The 22765-nt window shown below is 43.0% G+C and overlaps 1 protein-coding gene across 2 annotated transcripts in view; it reads right to left on the bottom strand.

Moving 5' to 3' along the window:
• The window catches only part of EPHA4 (EPH receptor A4), a 190617-nt gene that overhangs the window by 79986 nt on the left and 87866 nt on the right, over positions 1-22765 (bottom strand). The gene's annotated exons all lie outside the window — the stretch shown is intronic.

Here is a 22765-nt window from a genome sequence, read left to right as displayed (position 1 = left end):
CGGAAGTCTTCTGACTGAAGAAAATGGTGCCCCTCAGCTCTGAATGGGGACGGCTTGGCGCCAGGGGACGGAACGGGGCCCTTTTGAGGATGATTCACTGTGAAATAAAATCTGTTTTTTCCAGATCGTGCGTGGCCCCGAGAGTCCCCTTCCAGTTCCCATAACAAGGGGAAAAAAAGTGTGATAAATTTCCCTGTGAGTTTCAAAGTTCACTGGGGACCTGAACCTGCATTTTGACTCCTATTCATACATTCCAACAACTACAAAAGACAAATAAATAGGTCCTAGCACAGGATTAAGCTTGAACTGTGTCTGGAAGCCAAGATGACTAAAATCAAGGCTGTCATACTTTGGCCACATCATAAAAAGACATGACTCACTAGAAAAGACAATAATGCTAGAAAATGTGAAGGGCAGTAGAAGGAGAGGTGGCCTGTATACCAGATGGATAGATTCAATCCGAAAGGCCATGGACCTGAGCCTGCTGGATCTGAGAAGACCAGTCCAAGACAGGGGTCTTGGAGGTGTCTCATTTACGGGGTTGCCGTGAGTCAAACAACAACAACAACAACAACAACAGAACCACACTGGTTTGGAGGGGCTCATTCAGCTATTAATTTGGCTATGGAATAGTATGCTCTAAAAGACTTGGTCCATGCCCTCCCACTCTCGCTTTTCTCAGTGGAGAAATGAACCATTAGGCATCTAGTGAGTTCTCTTACAAGTCTGGGGAAATGCTTCATCAAATAAACATGGGGTCATCTAATTAATTCAGTACCCCTTTTCCTACAGAAAGCAAAAGAAGCACATTCCTGCCATCAGCAGACACAACATCAGAGCAGGCCCAAGAATGTCAACAAAATGTTCCTGAGGCTGTTACATTCCAGCTAACATCTCTATGGCTTCCAGGAAACCCAACATCAGTATCCTAATATTTGTGACATAAGGATGTGCTACACTATAGCAATAGCCAGATTAGAAGCATCAATATTGATGGCGTACATTTACCTATCTTTTCATCCAATCACATTGAAGTGCTGTGATAAAGGGCTGTATAACAAATAATAAGCTGAAGCTCAGTGGCAAAGTATACTATGTGTTTATTAATTGTGTTTTTTAGAGATGCTCCGTCTCATCTTGAATGAGATGTACATGCATGCTTGTGTAAACAAAAATGTGTGTGTGTGTGTTTGTAGTTTTGAGCTACAAAGCCTAAAAGTCTTGAGACTAGAATATCTGAAGGGCTGCCTATTATCATGTGAACCCAACCAGAATTTGAAAGCCTTTCTTTATTGTTTATTTATTTACCTATTTGTTTAATTTATAGCCCATCTTTCTACCAACATGGGATTCAAAGCCTCATAAAGCAGCTTAACAACAACAACAATGTAGTGTGGGGGGGGGGGGGGCACAAACCTCTGAATAGAAAAGTTAAACTATGGCGGTATACAGACCGCCCAAATAGGGTGGTCTCCCGCTGCCCTTGTTTGCTCCACAAGGGAGCTGCAGCGGACAAACCGCGCAGCTCCATCACGGAATAAAAAGAACCTGCAAAAAGCGGGTTCTTTCTGTGGCACGGTTGTGATGCTGCTAGAAACCAATGGCGCACTTGTGGTGTCACAAAAGCTCTGGACGTGCAGATGCTAGGCGTACGTCACATCAAAATGGCGGTGCCTGTATGTACAGGGCGCCATCATTTTGATGCCCTAGTCACGTGCGAGGGGTGAGTTGTGTCTGGAAGTGCCGCCCCTTGCATGTAACGACAGCACCCCATAGGACACGTCTGTACAGTGCCTAAGTTTGATTTTTAAAGTACAAGTTAAAGACACGAGTTAAAAGTAGCATTAAAAGGACATTTAAAACATTAAAAAAGAACTTTTGGCAGGAAGCTAAGACTGCACTCTTTTGTATGGCCTTTTGTCCCAAAAAATAGGTTTAGGTTTTTATTTGTTTGTTTGTTTGTTTTCACCTTTTTCATTGTTGTATGCATTTTTTAAAATATGTTTTTACAATAATAATTGATTAGTTTTAAAAGAATGCCTTATATCTCTTTATCTATTATACACTGATTCAAGGATCCTGGCAAGCCAGGAGGGGATAAACAAATTTCCAAATAAATACTGTATATAGTGCATTCACAGGTGTACCAGTGCTCACACACAGAGGGGGGTGGGTGGGAGAGAAAACAGAAGGACATTGAAAAATGAAGCATTTGCCACAGACATGAAATCCTTGTGCATTTCCCCTTACTATGCATATATGCTGTCAAAAGTTATGCATTTTTTTGGTACTCTGGGGGGAAATCTGTCCAGAAATCCTAGAAATCTAAGGAACGGAATTCTCATAACTGATATTCATCAACACTGAATGCACCTTGCCTTACATTCAGAGAGCTGAACCTCTTGCTAGATCATAGCAATGCTTGATTTAACCACAGATTCTCTCTTAGGTCCATTAAGATGTTTTTGATGGGGTTATGCTAGGTTTTACATGGGAATATGTGCCACACAGAATCAAGCTCTTTGGGAGTGAAGGTCGGTAATTAGTATGTAGGACAGAGCACAGTGGTGTCTAAAAAGGGAAGCAATCATGCAGAAAACAGGCGAACCAGATGCTTGCAGGTTGTACCACCTTCAGCATGAAAAGGAAGGTGTGGGGGAGTTACCAAATGCTGGGCTGACATTAAGGCAAAGGGAAAGGCAGAGTGTGCTTTGCAGAGTGCAGTGACTAATAGAGTGGATGGGATTCTGGCAAGCTGAGAAAGGCAAGAATGGCAAATATTTTGTGTTCCATACATGCACACTCCCCCCCCCCCCATTTTCCTCTCACTTGATATTTGCCAGTGCTAAAAATCTCCCAAAGAAAGAATCACACTAGATAGATGAGGCTCTATAGAAAGACTGTTAAAGCTTTTGCACAGCTAACATGAAACATCTTGCTGGGAATCACCCCTATATGTTCAAACAGTGAATTGTGGGTAAACTGAATCTTGGCATCCATTTCAGGATGAAAGAGGAAAGATCTGGGAAAATAGCCATGTCTGGAGAAGGAAAAGGCTGCAGAAGGCCATATCACTGATAAATAAGTCTTGTAATTGTTTTACTATGCAGGACAGGTTCTCAATTTTGCAGTTGCATCCCTTGGCTTTTAGAAATCTTCTGAGATTCTATAATCTATCTCTTGGTAAATGTCTCCTTACCACCATTTACAAATGATGGCTCTAAGGAAGGAGAAAAATTATTTCTGACAACTACCCTTTGCCATTGGTAGCAATTATCTTTATTTTTGTCTTATAAATACGATTGTTGATAAAAGATGGCTGTTAAATGTCATACATTTCCAAGTATTCACACACTACAGAAACTAAGATGAAATCATAGAATCCCGGATTTACAATAGCCCTCAAACTTACATATTGCTTAACAAGAAATAAACAAACACCATTGTTTAATTTTGTTCATAACATGGAAGTTGGATATTTAAGTCTATAATTTGAAATCTGAATAGAATCTGAGCATTTTAGACTTATTACACTGACTTGTTTAAGTTTTACCAGGTTCTATTTATACAGTTAATATTTTTTCAAGATTCAAAATGCCAATGTCATAAATTGTCAGCCATCATATACTATCATCATTCTGACATGAGATGTTAACTGGCACATACTTTGTATACTGCACTTGCTTCTACAAAAGCATGCACTTTAAAAGGGGAGGACATAGGTGCCTGTTTGCTGTGGCATGAAAATGGTTTGGACCACACAATCTTTGTGTGGTCCAAACCTGCCAACTCTTCTTAGTGTAGCAGTTCAGGGAAGGTGAAAGTTCAAGCGGTGCTCCCAGGGCATCTCAAAAAATTCTTTCTTTAAAAAGTTCCCTGAACATTTCCTAATGCTTCTTGGGGAAATGAGGGTCAATTTCATCATATATTTCTCCAAACTGTTTTAGATCCAGGATAGGCTTTCATTTTTTTGACAGGAACTGAACCAGAAATGACCATGGGTCATTCCCTGTTGAAAGAATGGGTCTCCTCTGGCATACAATGGTTTAAAGATGCAAGAATGCAGCAAAAGTGTCCCTTTTGCCCTCTGTGGGTCATTGAGGAGTATTTGGAGAAAATTCAAATTTCAGGGGTGGATGGGGGGGCAGGGGTAGCCCTCTATGCTTCCCTGTGGGCAATGTGACCTCCCAGTCCTCTCCATTATGGAGATTACCTTTCTCCAAAGGGAATACTGACTAAATGGCACTGGAAAAGCAAGGTCATTTTTGAACACCTTTGTAAATCCTATCACACTGTTGTCACAAAAATCTCTCAACATTTGGGGAAACTGAGAGTAGAGCTTCTTCTTTTCTTTCTCCATTTTTCTCTTTTTCTCTAGGGTGGCAAAAAAAGTGCAAAACATGGTACTTGGTCAAAGGGGAAGTGGCTCTGTCTGAGAAATGGTATGTCTAAATTTCTGCACAGCCACCTAGGCGTAGAAAATATGTAACAAGGTTATCTAGTTACACCTTCAGTGCTGGTAAACCACACTTATCTGTCTCTATGGTGGCCTCATTTTGTCCCCAACATATATCCTCCTTAAAAACATGCTCACACTTTTAAAACCAATTAGTGAGCATACAATGTTTAGAAATTGCCTGAGAGCACATACTATGACTAAAGCTTTAATCTTTGGTGTCTGTCCAGGCTCTGCGTTCATTAGTAAACTACCCAGTGAGTTATTCTTCTGAAAACCTCTCTGGGTGTGATTAGACACTGTTCACAATTAAAGCTTTCCATAGCTTTTTGACCAGACAGACTGGTTTGGTGCTGGAGATATTATTTTCAACAAACCACTTAATATATTTACACTGAGATCTTTGGAGGCCCTTCAAAGGCCTTGACATGAAACTGTTCATAACTGAGGACACAGCCTTCTCAGTTATAGTATCAGGATGACATGCTCTCCCTAACTCAAATGACTAACCCACTCAAATGACCTTACTCAAAGGTTGAGTTCCCAAGGTCTCTTTCATACTGCACTGTCATCGTGCAATGATTCCATTATATTTGCCATGGTAACAATCCTTTACCATAGCAATTAAAAGTGGTGTCCCACACTGGGGTTTCACAAGTAAAGCCACATGGGGCAGAGACCAGGCCCTCTTTGTCCCTGTCCCACATGGCTTTACTCAGAAGTAAAGCTGAGCAGGGTTGGGACGGCATGGAGCAGGGATGGGAGTGTCACCTGCCCTTGTGGTCCATGCCCATGGAAGTACAATGGAATCCTAGGATTTACAGTTTGGTAAGAAGTATTTAGAATTTTCAGCCAGGGAACTCTAGTGCTTCACCAGAAATAGAGCTAAGGGATCAGCATATAGCTTGTTGGGAGTAGTAGTGCTAAATTATTATTTTCAAACCAAGGAAACATTTGGGCATTTCTATTAATTTGAGAGTTCACATTTGTTTATATTTATATTGATTATATTTAGAATTATATTTGCTTATATTTTTTAAGTTTTTTTGGGGGGGAGAAGAAATCATTCTTTGATCAAAGCTATGACTATGCATCTCAAAGCTGTAAACATTTTCCTTAACAAAGAATGTAACATGTCCTTGATTTTTTTTTTAATGAAAGCTTGTGGTCTGATCTATTTGCTTTATCAAAAGTGCAAATCCTGATGCCATAAGGTGTTAAATGGACCCTGTGAAGTGTCTTTTATGAGTCACATCCTGTGAGGTAATAGCTTACACTTCAGCTGCATTAAAAGATGCTAATTGCGCTCAGACCCTTGCTGGCATCTCTAAGCAATTTTCCAGAATAAGGCCTTGTAAGGGGGAAATCTTGAAATGGTGCATGATAACTTGGGGGTGGTTCCCACTGGTTGATACGCCGGGATTCAAATCAAATCCAAGGTGAGGCGTTCCTATTGGAAACCGAATTAACTCTAGAACAGTTCTAGAGTAACCCGCAATCGTTCCCACCTAAAATCGAATCGTAAAGTGGTTTATTATTTAATTCGTGTTATTGTCATTTAACGCGGGTTAAAAAAATAGAAGGGTCGAACCTACATTTTTTCCTTGAATCGGGATAGGAATCAGAGCATTTAAATAGGAACAACAGCCTTTGAAATCGGGTTAGCTGGATGGGAGGAGCGGAGCGCGATGGGCTGGCTTGGGGGGGAGTCGCCCTTTCTGTCCCCATCCATCGTGGCTGTCGCCATTTTTGCTTCCCTCACCCCTTTGTCCGCTGTGGTCTTTCAATAAGAGATAAGGATATTTTTTATTTTATTTTAATGGTTTACAGGCGCTTAATCTCTTCAGCGCTTTAAGCGCCTGAAGTCCTGGCTGCTCAAGCGCCTGCATCTGCCAAAGGACTACAAGGCTTCCCCCGGTGGATTGCAACCTCCCCTCTGTGTGGGGAGAGCCCATTTCTAACGGAGGAGAGGCAGGAAAGGAAGCCTCCTCTCGAAGAGGCATTCCCTGCCCGCTTGGGCTCTGATCTTGCCCAGGCAGGGAAGGGAAGCCTCCTCGCGAGGAGGCATCTGATCTCGCCCAGGCAGGGAAGGGCTCTGATCAATGGGGGGGGGGGGGGATAGAACCTTTCCATCTCTCTTTCTCAAATGGAATCTGCCTTCTCCTCCAACCCTGGAAAGAGAATCTTTGGGAAGAGTGCTCCCTCCCTGCTTTTCCAGCAGCCTCCTTCATTGATCTCTGGGCTCTCTGAAGGAATGCTCCCTGGCTGTCTTGGGAGCCATGAAGCGGGGATGATGTCCTGCGAAACCCATCCCCATAGTTTCTCTGGAAACAGCTTGGGCTCCCCAAATTCGCTTTGCCAGAAGCCTCTCCCATTGATCTCTCGGCTCTCTGAAGGGATTCTCCCTGGCTGTCTTGGGAGACATGAAGAGGGGATGCTGTCCTGCAAAACCCATCCCCATAGTTTCTCTGGAAACAGCTTGGGCTCCCAAATTCGCTTTGCCAGAAGCCTCTCCCATTGATCTCTGGGCTCTCTGAAGGGATTCTCCCTGGCTGTCTTGGGAGACATGAAGAGGGGATGCTGTCCTGCAAAACCCATCCCCATAGTTTCTCTGGAAACAGCTTGGGCTCCCCAAATTCGCTTTGCCAGAAGCCTCCCCCAGCCTGGGGTCTTTCTTCCAAGGCAGCAAAAGTGCTTTGGGCAGTTTTCTCTCCCTCAACCATCCTTCCCCATGAATAATTGCAGGACTCATAGGCACTTTAAGCGCCTCCTCATTGGCTCTTTTATAACAAACCGTGAAATTTAAAAGTGACGTTATGATAACGTTGCTTTGATTGACAGCCCCAAAATGGTGAGTGGGAAGGAAATGAAGACAAACAAAATCAAGGTTAAAAGACCTTTGAAGGTCTCTGGAGACCTCTGGAAATAAGATATTTTAATAAACCATAAAACAAATTAAATTCTGACTCCAAGCATCACCATCAATTTAGAGAGAAGGATGCAATCAGGAAAATGTGCTGTTTCTTCCCCCCACCCACCCACCCTGTGCCAGTCCAATACTGTGACAGAGCAGGATTTCTCAAAATTATTTGTGATGAATATTCACAGAATGATCTGCAGTTTTCTGAGCTATTCAGTATCAAGGAGCAAGCTGGGATAACACAGCCAAAGGCTGCCTAAGAAGTCAAAAAGAAATAAATTGGACCCTAATGCATTTTAAGAAGAAGACATATCTTTTCCCAGATACTCTCTCTTCTCCAGTTTGGTTTCCTACAACCACAAAGAAGTCTCTGGAGCTATCCAGAACTTCATGGCCAGGGCCAGAGATGTAATTCTTCCCTAAATTTCTTGTCAAAAGAAGCAACAAGTATCTTTAGAAATATTTTTCCTGTTTTCTCCACTTTAATTTTTCTCTTTGGTTGGGCTTCCCCTAGCAATTAGTCAGAAGGAAGGTCTGTCACCATCTGCAATGCAGGAGAAAACTTGGGACTCCTCCTTTTGAGGCTTCATCAATCACACCTAACTTCAACAGTGTTGTCAATAATGTTTTGGGGTTGACCATTGTGCAGCTCCTTCAGGTAAGCATTTTTATTGTCAGTTTCCTTTCCACTGGGAGACAGGTTATAACACAGAGCAAACAATGTAGACCTCAGGGTTTGATTCTGAAAGAAAGTCAGGTCACTTCTCCTCTCTTGACAGTTGTATGTATGACAGCCTCTTGTTGCTTTTTTTCTAGTAGTTAAGAGGTGATCTTACTCATAGCTTCAGGCTAGTTTACATGAACTTTGCCATGGAGAGTGACCCTTAATATTTGGCAACAGGGCCATCCTTGAACATTCATCATGAGGGCCTATGTGTTTTTACAACAGGGAAAGGGTGAGTCCACTAAAGGCATCAGTCACTTAAAAATATCATCCATCTGGTACTTTCCTTCCTTTTTGGAGTAACTTTCTGTTTAGTAAACAACAGACTGGAAGAAAGAGAAAGTGCTTACACTCAGATATTTCCAAGAACATTAAGATCCTGACACTTTGGGACATGGAACAGCTACATATTTTCTATCACATTCATCTGCCTTCTCACTTAGTGGCTGTAACATATCATGACATAAACCATTTTACTTTAATTTTGAGTTTTTGAAATATGGTCTCTTTAATAAACCCACCCACCCCAGCATCCATACCAAAAGACCAAACACTTATAGAAAAAATGGCCTGGAATCTTGGATGTATAATAATGTTGAAAACTAATACTAAGTCTAGGGCAAGGTTGTGTAGGCCTCCATTTGCTTTCTCAGATACATTTCATATCATAATATGTGTTGCCCCTAAGATGCCACAAGGTTCTTTGGCACCTTTCTCATTACTGTTTCCTCCCTTTGCAGTCACCTCACAAAAGGCATTTTCCTTTCTGAATTCACAGTCAGATTTAGAGATTACAAATTCATGCAACCAAGCATCCTAGTTTAGTGATTTAAGCTACAATATATGTTCATATTTCTAAACAGTCACAGGGAATGCCTGAATCAACACAGAAGTTTTCTCCCATTTCTAACTTGAAGCTTGCTCCGATTTGGGTCTGCATCAGCTCACAAAAGTTTTTTTTTCTCCTTGCCTTAAATGTGTATATGTTTTCACATGCATTTTTCTAAAACCACATATTTTAGTATCTATCTCTGTAATGCACACTTTGTTTTCCCATTGACAAAAAATGTGTCCATCTCCATTATTCAAAAGTAAGCATTTCTTCCATGCAATTTTCCAAATACATTTTGGTGCAGGAATCAGCCTGCAAACTCATAACTTTGTGGATTTCCATTTGCAAATTGTATTTGGGAACCACAGTCACTTCCAGGGACTGTGAATTGGTTAAAACCATAGAAATTTATGAAACCAATGAATTTATCTCCAAAATCACAGTATAGACAAATTTAGACACTAAATTGTAAAGTCATCCTTTCTAATTTCCAGTGGAAAATTCTTGGTGTTTAAGATGTTACATACTGAACAAATTGCAGATTTTGTAATTTAAAATCACTCTACTTGGTATTCCTTTAAGGATTTGAACAGTAAGCAAATAAGTATATTCAGTATATATTTCAAATCAATCAGCCTATATATTCAAATATAAAAGAGAAGGCAAGGAAGATTGAAAATGTAAGATGGCCAAAAGAAATGAACCTTTGCTGAAAACGTCAAAAATCTTGATTACTGGTCACCTGTGCCTTCACCTATGAGATTTTACTTACAATCAAGCACATTAAGCAGGTAAAGCTTCTCCTTGATATATAGACACTGCTAGAAAAGTGAAACCAGCTTCTATGTGAGGCTGGTTTAAAGACAAAAGAGATGACCAAGGCTTTAAAATCAATAGTGACAAGCTAGTCAAATATACCAACAGTTGATTTGTTCTGGGTGCCAATCCTCGTGTAGCCAAAATGATAAGCAACCACACACAAAAGAGAGATATCAAAAGCTTGGTGAAACTGGAAGCCTTACAGAAGTGCAGTCAATGTGAAGGAGGAGGAGGAGATAGAGAAGAAAGGAAAGAGGAGGAGGAGGAGCAGGAGGAGGAGGAGGGGGAGGAGGAGGACTTCAAGGAGCCCAAGGTTTGATTCCCCACTCAGCCATGAAACCACTGTGTGACCTTGGGTAAGTCACACACCCTCAGCCTCAGGGGAAGACAATAGCAAACCTCCTCTGAACAAATCTTTCCAAGAAAACCCTATGATAGCTTCACCTTTGTAGTTTTGTGAAGCCTTCTCTAGCAGAAAGCTCTGGTCCCAAAACAGAGTACAAACCCCAGGATCCCATAGCATTGAGTCATGGCAGTTAAAATAGTGTCAACCTGGATTATTTCTGTAGTGCAGATGCAGCCACTGTCTCATCCTCAGAGGAGGACAAAAGCAAATCTCCTCTGAACAAATCTTGCCAGAAAAAATCGTGTGATAGGTTCATCTTAAGGTCTCTATTTATTGTAAATGACTTGAAATCACAGAACAACAACAGCAACAACAGCAACAACAAGCAAAATAGCTCAATAACAATCAGTGTGGCAATGCTGGACAAGCAAAATCAAAAGTTAAGGGTGGGGTTACTGAACAGAGCAGCTGAAAACTTTGACTTCACACTGTGATATTTTGTTATGTTGTACCACTTGCAATACAATAATGGCTGTCTCAAACACTGACAGCATTTACACTGCAGAATCAATGCAGTTTGACACCATTTTAACTGCCATGGCTTAATGCTTAATGCTATGCAATTCTGGAATTTGCAACAAACTACAAATCCCAGGATTCCACAGGAGGGAGTCATAACAAATATGGCAGTGCAAACTGCATTAATTTTGCAGTGTGGCAACAGCCACTGAGTAAATGAAATTTCACGGAATTAACAGAAAATGCACAGATTTTAAACCAATGTTACTGAACCCAATTTTTCTGTGTATCCGCTTAGAGCAAGGATGCTGAACCTTTTAGAGACTGTGAGTACCCAAACGCAGTGGTGCTCCCACACCAGGTGTCACTCAGCTCTGGGGAGGAGCTTCTGGGGGGAGGGATTTCCAGGGGAAAACCCCAAGGCATACTATCTCAGCCTCAGGCTAGCAATAACACCCCCCCCCCCCGATGAAACATGCCAAGGAAGCTCCATGATAGTATCACCTTAGGGTTGCCACAGGTTGGAAATGACTTGAAGGCACTACACACGCAAGTCACACTCTCTCAGCCTCAGAGGATGGCAATGGAAGTCCCTCTCTAACAAAGCTTGTCCAATGATAGTTTCACCTTAGGGTCACCAGAAACTGGCACTCAAAAGGGAGGCAGGGTGCTCTGGGCCCATAAGTTGGAAATGACTTGGAGGCACACAACAACAACAGGCATAATAAAGCCCAGAAGGCACAGCACAATAACAAGAACAAAAAAAATCAGCTGTTTGAGTATGCTATTCTGGAGACTCAATCCCAGCTTGCCCATGAAACCCACTGGGAGACCTTGGGCAAGTCACACTCTCTCAGCCTCAGATGAAGGCAATGGCAAACATCCTCTGAAGAAATTTTGCCATGAAAACCCCATGCATGGCCTCACTACACCTCACAAAACTACAGTTCCCAGAATCCCATAGAATAGCAAGGGGCTTCCGGCCAGAAGGGGTGGGGCTTCCAGACAGAAGGTGTTGGGTGATGTACCACTCCTCCTTGTTGCAGCTTGGTTGTCCATGGGAGAACCAAGTCACAACAAGGAGCCGGAACAAGCATGTGCACCCCACCTCCGCCCCTACTTGCTGTGGCCACTGTGTGCCCTCAGAGATAGCTCTGCATGCCAGAGAGGGCAGGTGTGCCACAGGTTCACCACCATGGTCTTAATTTCAAGTAAAAAATATAATTTGTTGTTTAAAAAAATGTCAGCTTCAGAATTAGTGTATGCTTGGAGGGGAAACCTCCCATTTCCTATCATGGTTCCTATGTTCTACTGATTTCTGTGCATCAAGTGATCTCAAAATCATACAATACTATAGCAGATGACAAAAAACTATATGGATGTAGAACAAAGAAGCAGCAAAATTCTCTATTTCTGAATAAAAACTATGGGAAAAGCAGCTTGAAAATAACCCATTCTTTATATATTAACAATTACTTCCATATAGAATTTCACGGAGTACTTACATAAATCAATTATAGTTTTGTCCACATTTTTGGAGAACATAGACTCTAAACACAATTTCATGTGGCTTTAAGCAGGCTACACTGATCATTGATATGTTTTCCAACATGAAACATATGAAAGATTAATACATCCAGATATATCTTGGCCTCTGACCTTGGAAACAAGGTAAGGACAGTGTTATTTTCAGCTACATTCCAATTTTTAGAACAGTCACATAGAACTGGTGGAATCCATGTTCAGTTTCCACTGCAGATTGCTCATCATTTCATTATGCTTCATTATGGTGATAACTGTCAGAAAGCATTAGAAGCTGGCGTTTTGAGTAATATGTCTGAAATGGTGATCTAAAAACAATATAGTTTCTAAAGGAAATACAGCAGTGGACTGAATTCAATTAGAAAGAGGCAAATGCAGAGACAATCTATGTGATGCTTGCTTCTTAGAGCTCTTTCGATTTTATAATAATCTCAAGTAAAAATAAAATAAAATATAGGGTTTTTTTTACTAAAGAAACTGATATTGTGAATCTTCTAAAAATCTGATGTTGCAATCTTAAATTCCTCTTCTGAAATGTATCTTGGAAGAAGGTGTTTTCATGATAAAAAGGTTGTCGAAAGTTATCTTTACAGCTTTAATTTTATATATAATTGAAATTGTAAAGATAATATCCAGACACCTTTAGGGTTGCCATATCCCGCCCCCCGGCGGGACAATCCCGGTTTGGGCGGTGCCATCCCGGTCCCGGTCCGGTTTGGCGCCCAAACCGGGACGGCCCCGCCCACCGCGGCCACCTCCGCCGCCGCCGCGGCTCCAAGGCCTTTCTGAGGCCTGGGAGGGCTCTCCGCGGTTGGAGCTCCAGCCGCGGAGACGCTCCCTCCCGGGCCCCAGCGAGGCCAGGGAGGAGGAGGCCGCTTCCCACCGCGGCGATCACCGCGATGAGGGGCGGCCTCCGCCTCCTTCCCGGCCTGGGAGCAGGCCGAGGCTTCCTCCCAGGCCAGGAAGGAGGGGGAGGCCGTTTGCCACCGCGGCGATCGCCGCGATGACAGGCGGCCCTGGCCCTCCTTCCCGGCCTCTATGGAGGCTTGGGCCTCCACAGAGGCCGGGAAAGGGAGTGGGGGCCGCCCGCGATCGCGGCGATCGCGGGCGCTCTCCTCCCTCCTTCCCGGCCTCTATGGAGGCCCAAGCCTCCACAGAGGCCGGGAAAGGGAGTGGGGGCCGCCCGCGATCGCGCCGATCGCGCCGATCGCGGGCGCTCTCCTCCCTCCTTCCCGGCCTCTATGGAGGCTTGGGCCTCCACAGAGGCCGGGAAAGGGAGTGGGGGGGCGCCCGCGATCGCGCCGATCGCGCCGATCGCGGGCGCTCTCCTCCCTCCTTCCCGGCCTCTATGGAGGCTTGGGCCTCCACAGAGGCCGGGAAAGGGAGTGGGGGCCGCCCGCAATCGCGGCGATCGCGGCGATCGCGGGCGCTCTCCTCCCTCCTTCCCGGCCTCTATGGAGGCCCAAGCCTCCACAGAGGCTGGGAAAGGGAGTGGGGGCCGCCCGCGATCGCGCCGATCGCGCCGATCGCGGGCGCTCTCCTCCCTCCTTCCCGGCCTCTATGGAGGCTTGGGCCTCCACAGAGGCCGGGAAAGGGAGTGGGGGCCGCCCGCGATCGCGGCGATCGCGGGCGCTCTCCTCCCTCCTTCCCGGCCTCTATGGAGGCCCAAGCCTCCACAGAGGCCGGGAAAGGGAGTGGGGGCCGCCCGCGATCGCGCCGATCGCGGGCGCTCTCCTCCCTCCTTCCCGGCCTCTATGGAGACTTGGGCCTCCACAGAGGCCGGGAAAGGGAGTGGGGGGCGCCCGCGATCGCGCCGATCGCGCCGATCGCGGGCGCTCTCCTCCCTCCTTCCCGGCCTCTATGGAGGCTTGGGCCTCCACAGAGGCCGGGAAAGGGAGTGGGGGCCCCCGCGATCGCGGCGATCGCGGGCGCTCTCCTCCCTCCTTCCCGGCCTCTATGGAGGCCCAAGCCTCCACAGAGGCCGGGAAAGGGAGTGGGGGCCGCCCGCGATCGCGGCGATCGCGGCGATCGCGGGCGCTCTCCTCCCTCCTTCCCGGCCTCTATGGAGGCTTGGGCCTCCACAGAGGCCGGGAAAGGGAGTGTGGGCCGCCCGCGATCACGGCGATCGCGGGTGCTCTCCTCCCTCCTTCCCGGCCTCTATGGAGGCCCAAGCCTTCACAGAGGCCGGGAAAGCGAGTGGGGGCCGGGAGGAGGCTGCTTCCCACCGCGGTGATCGCCGCGATGAGGAGCAGCCCTTGCATCCTTCCCGGCCTGAGAGGAGGCCGAGGCTTCCTCCCAAGCCAGGAAGGAGGAGGAGGACAAGGTTTTAAAATGTAGGACCTTTAAAAAAAAGGTCCTACATTTTTAAGCCTTGTCCTACATTTGTCCCGGTTCGGAGCTCCTCAGTTATGGCAACCCTAGACACCTTGTATATTAAAACCATGCCAGAATGTCAATCGATCAGTTTTTCTTTGTATAGCCCAAGAGACTAAATAATTCAACATCATTTAAAGAGACAGATTTGCATCAGGCTTTCAGGCTGGACAGATAACACTAATTACCTTAACTCCATTGAAAATATTAATAATCTTGATCAAATAAGTGTTTCATAAACAGTGCTAACAATCCAAACTATGGGGAGGTGGAGGAACAGAGAAAGAGAGACACACAGAGAGAAAAATGGAAGGCTGTATTCTTCTAAGTGGCATATTATAACATTTTTAAAACTCAGATATTTTAGTTGAATTTTAAACATGGTTTTTAATTGACATCTCAGTTTTGGAATGCTGTTTTACAATTGTTTTATTATAGATGATGAAGAGCAAGATCAAGTTCATCTATTGATCAATAACAGATCACATTTAAAAGATCACTTTTGAGGGTGAACAGCATTACATATGAAATAATGGAGATAATCTAGATATGAATGAAAATGCCCTTTTCAAAACTGAATCAAACAGATGCTATTCACATTGACAGAATCTGCAAATATATACATGCCACTTCATGAAAATGCTGTTTTGAAAGTTGAATCAAACAGATGCTATTCTCACTGACAGAATGTGCCCAGTATTGCTTTAGAAATAAATAGAAATGTTATAAACTATTATGTACTGTTCTTCAATACCTTACTTTATTCCTTTATTACATTCTTACCTCATCCTTCTTTTAAGGATCTTACGACAGTATGCATGACCCCATCTCACATTACATCCCAAGAATTCAAGGATTGGGCTAGAAGCCAGACTCTCCAGATTACCTACCCATAATTTCAGCCCTTAATTTGATGAAATGAAATGATTCTGAAGTAAAATGCCTTCATAATGCATACTCATGTGTGTTTGGGGATGGAAAAAATATTCAAAGATATTGGGAGAATGATTTAAAAAGCCATTTTTTTTTGTATCGAGAAACCTTGAGAAGAATTGGTATAACAATAATCTTCACAGGTCAGACTTTATTATGCACAACATTCACACATGGTGGTTTTGTATGGGGAAAAAAGCATTTTCTGTGCAGGAAGCAGCATTTTCTGCATGGAAATTAAAATTTAAGCATAGCAGTATTAATTCCTGCACAGAAAAAAGCTGAATTTTGAGATTTTTTTTCTATAAAATTCAGATATTTGCATAGAAAATAGCATTTTCTGTTCAGAAAACAGCATTATCTGAATAGGAATTAATATTTCTATAATGAAAGATGATTTTCCATCCAGAAAATTCTATTTTATGCACAAAACAAGGACATCTAAATTTTGTGAAGAACAAACTTCAACTGTAGCTTTTTCCTTGCAGAAAACATTTTCTGCACAGAAATTAATATCTCTGTGTGGAAATATAATTTTCCATGCATAAAATGCTGTTTCCTGTGTAGAAAATCTTGTTTTCTGTGAAAACCACCACATGCAAATTTTGCATGAAACTTCCTAATTGTGAATAGCTTTTGAAATCTACATGGTTTTTGAAGTCTTTTTTGCACTGGGGAAAAACTTGCTGAAATTAGTCATTGCTACCTTTGAGAAGACACTTAATGAAGAATTACATCCTTATGTTTATGATAAATAAAGATGCCATCTCCATATCTTAGCATACACCTGACATGGTCACTATGCTAGAAAATGGCCAAGGATGCAGTTCACAATGTGTGGATTCATCAAAGCTGCAGCCTGGCATATCCAGAATGCCAAGGAAAGAGTTGTACCTGAGAGAAAGACCTCTCTTGATAGTGATAGCAGAGTAAATATTTTATCTGATGCAAAAGAAAAAAAGTTGTTACTTGCCCTCAAATCAGCCCTAACCTATGGTCAGCCCCATGAGTAAGACATCACCAAGAACCTCTATCCTCCACTGCTCTGCTTAGGTCCTGGAGACTTAGGGACATGATCTCTGTGATTGAGTCCAGTCATCTGGCAAGTGGTCTTCCTCTCCTTTTACTACCTTCAACCTTTCCCAGCATAATTGTCTTTTCTAATAAGTCATACTGTCTAATGATGTGGACAAAGTATGGCAGCCTCAATTTTGTCATCTTGGCTCCCAAGGAGAGTTCAGACTTACATATTTTATATATAATTTTAAAATATAATCAGGAAATAATCATCATATCCCTTCCCATCACCAATCATCATTCATTAATCACCATCATCTACAACCATTATCTTTACTTTCATTCTTCCTATTATTCTTTATCTTAACACCAATAAGCCTTCCTTCCTTCCTTATTTTTCTCTTTGCTATGTCTTTCCCACATCTATATTTCCTCCATTGTCATACTCTTCCCTACCTATTCCTCACTTTCTTCTCCCACTTCTTTAAGGGAGAGTTGAGTCTTGATCTATTCTATCATCCCTCAATCTATCAAAAGTCAGGGCAGGTGATTGCTGAGGGGAAAAATGGTGCCAAAAGCTCCCAGGAAAATGACTGGCCAATGAGATGGAATATGTGCTGAGGAGGCCCCCCTCATTTATTAGTGATAGGGTTAGGGTTGAAGGGAATAATTTTTTCAGGACATGCATCAGTCTATAGCAGTCTTTCCTGACATTTTTAGCAGGAGGAGCTTTTGACAATTTCCAGTTGTCACAAAGCCCCTGCATAAAAAAATATTATAGCTAAAGTTTTTTTAAAAACAAACAAACAAACAAACAAACAATCTCTCGTGGAACAACTAGCAACCTATCTTGGAACTCTAGAATTCCAAGGAACCTTGGTCTATAGGCTGCCTACTTAGTTTTCATTATTACCATGCAGCTTTTATTGTAAACAGCCAACCCACATCCCCTCCTATTTCACGATCACTTGTCTCCAGTAAGGATTGTCAGTGCCTCTTTCAACACTCTTCACTGGGAGCTGCCTATGCATCTTAATAGATTTTAAACCCTGGTCATATGCTATCAAATCACCAGGCACAACATTCAGGTTTGTGCACTCTACACGCAAAAAACTAAAATGCCACTGTCTGGTCTTTCACTTAGGTTAAGCAGTAAACATAAAATCTGAGCAACTGGTTGAAAAAGAAAAAACAATGATGATCTAACTGGTCCTGTAAGATTTCACATGTTTTTAAGACTGATACTCTTGAGCCAAGGTTGTGATTCTGCGGATGTTAGCAATTTATAGTTGTGTGCAGTGCATTTTCTAAGCAATGCATAAAAATTAAGCATGCAGTTTTCATAATTTGTCCTGAGGATTACATAAGAAGCGGGGGCGGTGGGGCGGTTGCTTTCTAGTTTCCTTCCCTCCAGTGTGAAATTCAGGCAAATAGAAAGCTATTAAAGTCTACCTTTTCTGGCCTGGAGAGTTAAGATGTAGAACCAAAGAAAGTAGCTATTAAAGTAGTTAAAGGAACTGCTACCCAAGGAACAATGATGTACAATAGTGGAAACTTTTGAATGTCTAACAATTAAAATAAATAATTAGCAACAATAATACCTTCCTCCCCTTTCAGACAAAACTGAAGGGGGAGTAATTTTCAGTTCATTCCAGGTGTTTTCCTCTAAATTACCCAATATTACTTTTTTTCACCTGGCCTAATAGTGAACGGAAACCTGATTTTACAAGCCAATGGAGCAGAGTGTATGTTTTTGCTAGAAGAATAGGTCTCAGATTCTGTTTTATTTCTTCATTAGAAGGCCGTCACACTGAGCGATTACTAAATGCTAGGCTGAATGAGACTACTGGGGTTAAAGACAGCATAATGAACAAAGAGGGTGCTTGATTATTATACTTGTCAGCACAAGGAAATTGGGCTTATCCCCTGATTTAACCAACTGCTAAGAACTGAGATAAGTGTGAAAGACTCTCTGTTGTGTTCTTCTTCATCTCCCATTTGTCAAAAAATTTAAGCAGACCAAGAAGTCCCTCTGAAATTATTCTTTAAATACATTGTCTTCACCTCCATCTCTGCCTCCTTCCTATAATATTTTTTGAAATGCTAGTCTTGACTTTTCCATTGTATTTTTACTTTCTTATTTTGCTGTTGTTGTTTCAAGAAATAAATAAATAATATATTAGTTCTGACCTCAAGCTTCATTCTGCTGAAGTGTGATGCTTGTCTGATACTGTGGCAAACTTGTCCCAGTTCAATATTTAGAAAGTCTCTGTATTTAAAAAAAAATATTCAGAGAAACACAGTTCTATAGGTGGAAGACCTTCAGTCTTGGTGGTCCCATATATTTTTTAAATATATATATATACAACAACAAAATCCCATTAAGTGGATATTGTGTATCCCAGAATGTCTCTGTGGGTTACTTCTAACTTGACTGTAGACCAAAACTGTGGCCTGTTATCAGCTCTGTATGGTATAATGGGTGGAGGCTAGACTAGTAGAATTTCCCAGTATTGCAACAAACAAAAAGACCTGAATATAATATTCACTGTCTCCCTATTATCACAGGGTCTTTTCAAGTATCCACATGAATGTTAGACAAGAAGATTACAGTATGTCTGTACGTAGATTTGTAATATATAGAAAACTGCCAAATGTTTGGGTATCCTAAATGATTCAGATAAGTCCAATACTGTGTACTACTAACCAAGTACAGTGGGCCCTCCTTATACGCGGATCTGCCATACGCAGATTTGAGCATCCACGAATGGCAAACCCATATTGTCCCCAATGACGGCATGCCTGCACACACCCACGTTGTCATTGGGGACAAAAGTCCCTCGCCTTCCCTCCCTCCCTCCCTCCCTCTTTCCCTTCCCTGCTTACCTTATGCTGCCTCTGCCGCGGGAAAAGCTGGGTGGCAGTGTTGGAGGCCTTGAAGCCAGGCCTCTGGCACTGCTGCTTTGCCTCCTCATCACTGCCATCGCCACTGCAGAAGGGCCAGGTGGCAACTTGGAGGCCAAGCCTCAGCCTCCTTGCTACCGCCGCCACTGCCACAGAAGTGGCAAGGATGCCGAGGCTCGGCCTCCAGCACTTCCACCCAGCCCTTCTGTGGCGGCGGCAGCGAGGAGGCCGAGGCTTGGCCTCGAACACCACCTAGCCTTTCCCACAGCAGCGGCAGAGACAGGAGGCTGGGTGGCGGTGCTTGAGGCCTTGAAGGCCTTTCCCACAGCGGCGTTGAGGAGGCCGAGGCTTGGCCTCCAACACCACCCAGCTGCCACCGCGGAAAAACCAGGTGGTGTTGGAGGCCTTCAAGGCCTCCAGCACCATCACCCGGCCTTCTCGCTGCCTCGGCCTCCTCACCCCTGCTGCCACAGAAGGGCCAGGTGGCAGTGCTGGAGGCCAAGGTGGGAAAGTGCTGGAGGCCGAGGCGGCACTTGTGTGGTGGCAGCGGTGAGGTAGCAGAGCAGCAGCACCAGAGGCTTGGCTTCAAGGCCTCCAACCCCACCACCTGGCCTTTCCTACGGCAGCGGCAGCATAAGGTCACCAGGGAGGGAAGGGAGGGAGGAAGAAAGGGAGGGAGGAGAGGAAGGAAGAAGGGAAGGAAAGAAGGAAAGAGGGGAGGCGAGGGACTTTTGTCCCCAATGCCAGCGTGGATGTGTGCATGCATACCGTCATTGGGAACAATGGGACGCAAGCATACGCAGATTTTGGTATGAGCGGGGGGGGGGGGTCCAGAATGGATCCCTCGCATATACTGAGGACCTACTGTACTAAGAAGACCTGAATTCACTTAGCTTCTAAAATCACATGAGAGAGGGTGTGTTCAGTGAATGATGTTCAGGGTGATATGTGATGGTGATGATGATGTATCATCTTCAGCAGCAGCAGCATGATATTTATGTATATTCCACTTTTTTCCTAGTCCAGGACCTAGTGTTTAATAAAGCTGTAACATTTCTAACATATCAAAATTAGAAATGTAATTCATGGTCTACAGGGACTTGTTGCGAAAACAAAACCACAACCAGACCTATATTCCCATACTTTCAAAAATCAAAATATTTTGCTGTTATTACATTCCTAAACAATCACCACAGGACATGTTATGATTTGAGATGTTCTTGAGAAAATATTTCTATCTTTGGTACAATTGATTCTTTCAAAATATGTCATATATGACCACTAAAACTCTACTTCATAGATTTGTCCTTTTTTCTGACTTAGTTTTCTCCAGTTTTTCACCATATTTCATTGGTTTTTGGCTCTTGTGACAAGTCAGCGTACACTACACTGAAGAATACATAGCTTTCAGAATATGGGGCTCTTGATCACTGTGAATGGAAATTAGATGTTCAGTGTCCCTTTTTTAATTAAAAAAAAAAAAAGAATAGCCCTAGCCTCTGAAATGCAATGCCCATCAGATGTGAGGAAGTTTACCCGTATATGTTTCCAAAGAGAAGCAGAGAAACAATTTGAAACAACACTTCCAATTTCAATTAAGAGAAAAAGAGTGGAGGAATGAATAAAAATACTTTGGCTTAACGGAGGAGTTAGCTGAAGCTAAAGCAAGCTAAACCAAAAACCTGCAAGAAGGGATGAGCACAAAAAGATTCCTTTTCCAATTTGCAGACACTAAAAAGTTGGTGGGAAAACACATAGCCTAAAATTGTGACCAACACCTTTTTTTAATCTTGGGAATGTATTAAATTGGTTAGCATAATGGGATTCAGAATACATATTGTTCTCTTCTTTTCTTGCTCTCCCCACCCAACACATTAACTAAGCACCAGAGACAGACAGCAAGATTCTCATCAGTGACTATCAGCAGACAGTCTTTACAAAGAGAGGCAACAAAAGCCAGAGCCTGACACAAAAAATGTTTGCCACCCATGCACTAATGGCCCATACAGACTGACACTGTCACATCCAATCAGGACATGAAAATAGCTGTACTCTTTTTGGTCATCTGACTAGTCAAAACAGATTTGGTCAACAGAATGCTCAAATATTTGTTTTTTTAAAATGGGCCTGTAAATTTAAAGATATTATAAAGATGCTTTAAATAAGTGAAAAATTTAATGATTGTTCTAATGTGCTTTAATGGTAAAAGTATCGGATTAACATTTTAAAAATGTTTTGAATAATTATGATCCTTAATGATGGTGGGCGAATTCTGGGCACCACAATTCAAAAAAGACATGGAGAAACTGGAGCATGTCCAGAGGAGGACGACTAAAATGGTGAAAGGTCTGGAAACCTTGCCCTATGAGGAACGATTCAGGGAGCTGGGGATGTTTAGCCTGGAGAAGAGAAAGTTAAGAAGAGGTGATATGATAGCCCTGTTTAAATATTTGAAAAGATGTCATATTGAGGAGGGAGCAAGCTTGTTTTCTGCTGCTCCAGAGAACAGGACCCGGAACAATGGATGCAAGCTACAGGAAAAGAGATTCCACCTCAACATTAGGAAGAACTTCCTGATAGTAAGGGCTGTTCGACAGTGGAACACACTCCCTCGGATTGTAGTGGCGTCTCCCTCCTTGGAGGTCTTTAAGCAGAGGCTACATTGCCATCTGCTGGGGATGCTTTGATTTGGATTTCCTGCATGGCAGGGGGGTGGACTGGATGGCCTGTGCGGTCTCTTCCAACTCTATGAATCTATGATTCTATGAGGTTTCTACCAATATGAATGGAAAACAGAAGTAATAGTGTGGTTCATGACTTAAACCAGCTCCCCCCCCCACCAAAAATAATCAGAATTGGCCAATACCATTGTTAGGATCACTATAGTTTCACAACAGCATGAATTATGAACTGAAGAGCTCTTCTGTTTGGCTTTGGAAATAGAACAATGAAGCCCAATTATGTGGCTTTAAAAAAATGAAACTAAAATTGAATTAAGCAAAGTAAAATGGTTGGAAAGAAGAAGGTATAAATAATCAGCTTTTCAAAATCTCTGTTTTAAGTAGGCTGCAGGGCAATTTTCCAAAACAGTCAGCATAACTTGCTTGGTTCCTGCAGCAAACAAGATGGTGTCATGGGCAGGAACACTTGTTTGGAGAGAACACCCGCAATTACAGCAAGTGGCCAGCAAGAGAAGCCTTGTTACGCAGATAGATTTGCTCCAAGTGCTGTTGAGCTAAAGCTTTTGGTAACACAGTAATTTAAGCAGGCAGCATACTGCCAGCTGCCCACTGACATTCTTGGCTTCATGAAATATTTGAAATCTTCAGTTATAGGTGGTCAACAGACAATATTTGTCATCTCCTGTCTCCAGCACTTTA

The sequence above is a fragment of the Sceloporus occidentalis genome, unplaced genomic scaffold (assembly GCF_023333645.1).
Source record: "Sceloporus occidentalis isolate IW3139 unplaced genomic scaffold, rSceOcc1.0.p SCAF_2, whole genome shotgun sequence".
NCBI lineage: Eukaryota > Metazoa > Chordata > Lepidosauria > Squamata > Phrynosomatidae > Sceloporus > Sceloporus occidentalis.
Note: the sequence above shows the minus strand (reverse complement) of the source record. Positions and strands in the feature narration are given on the sequence as shown.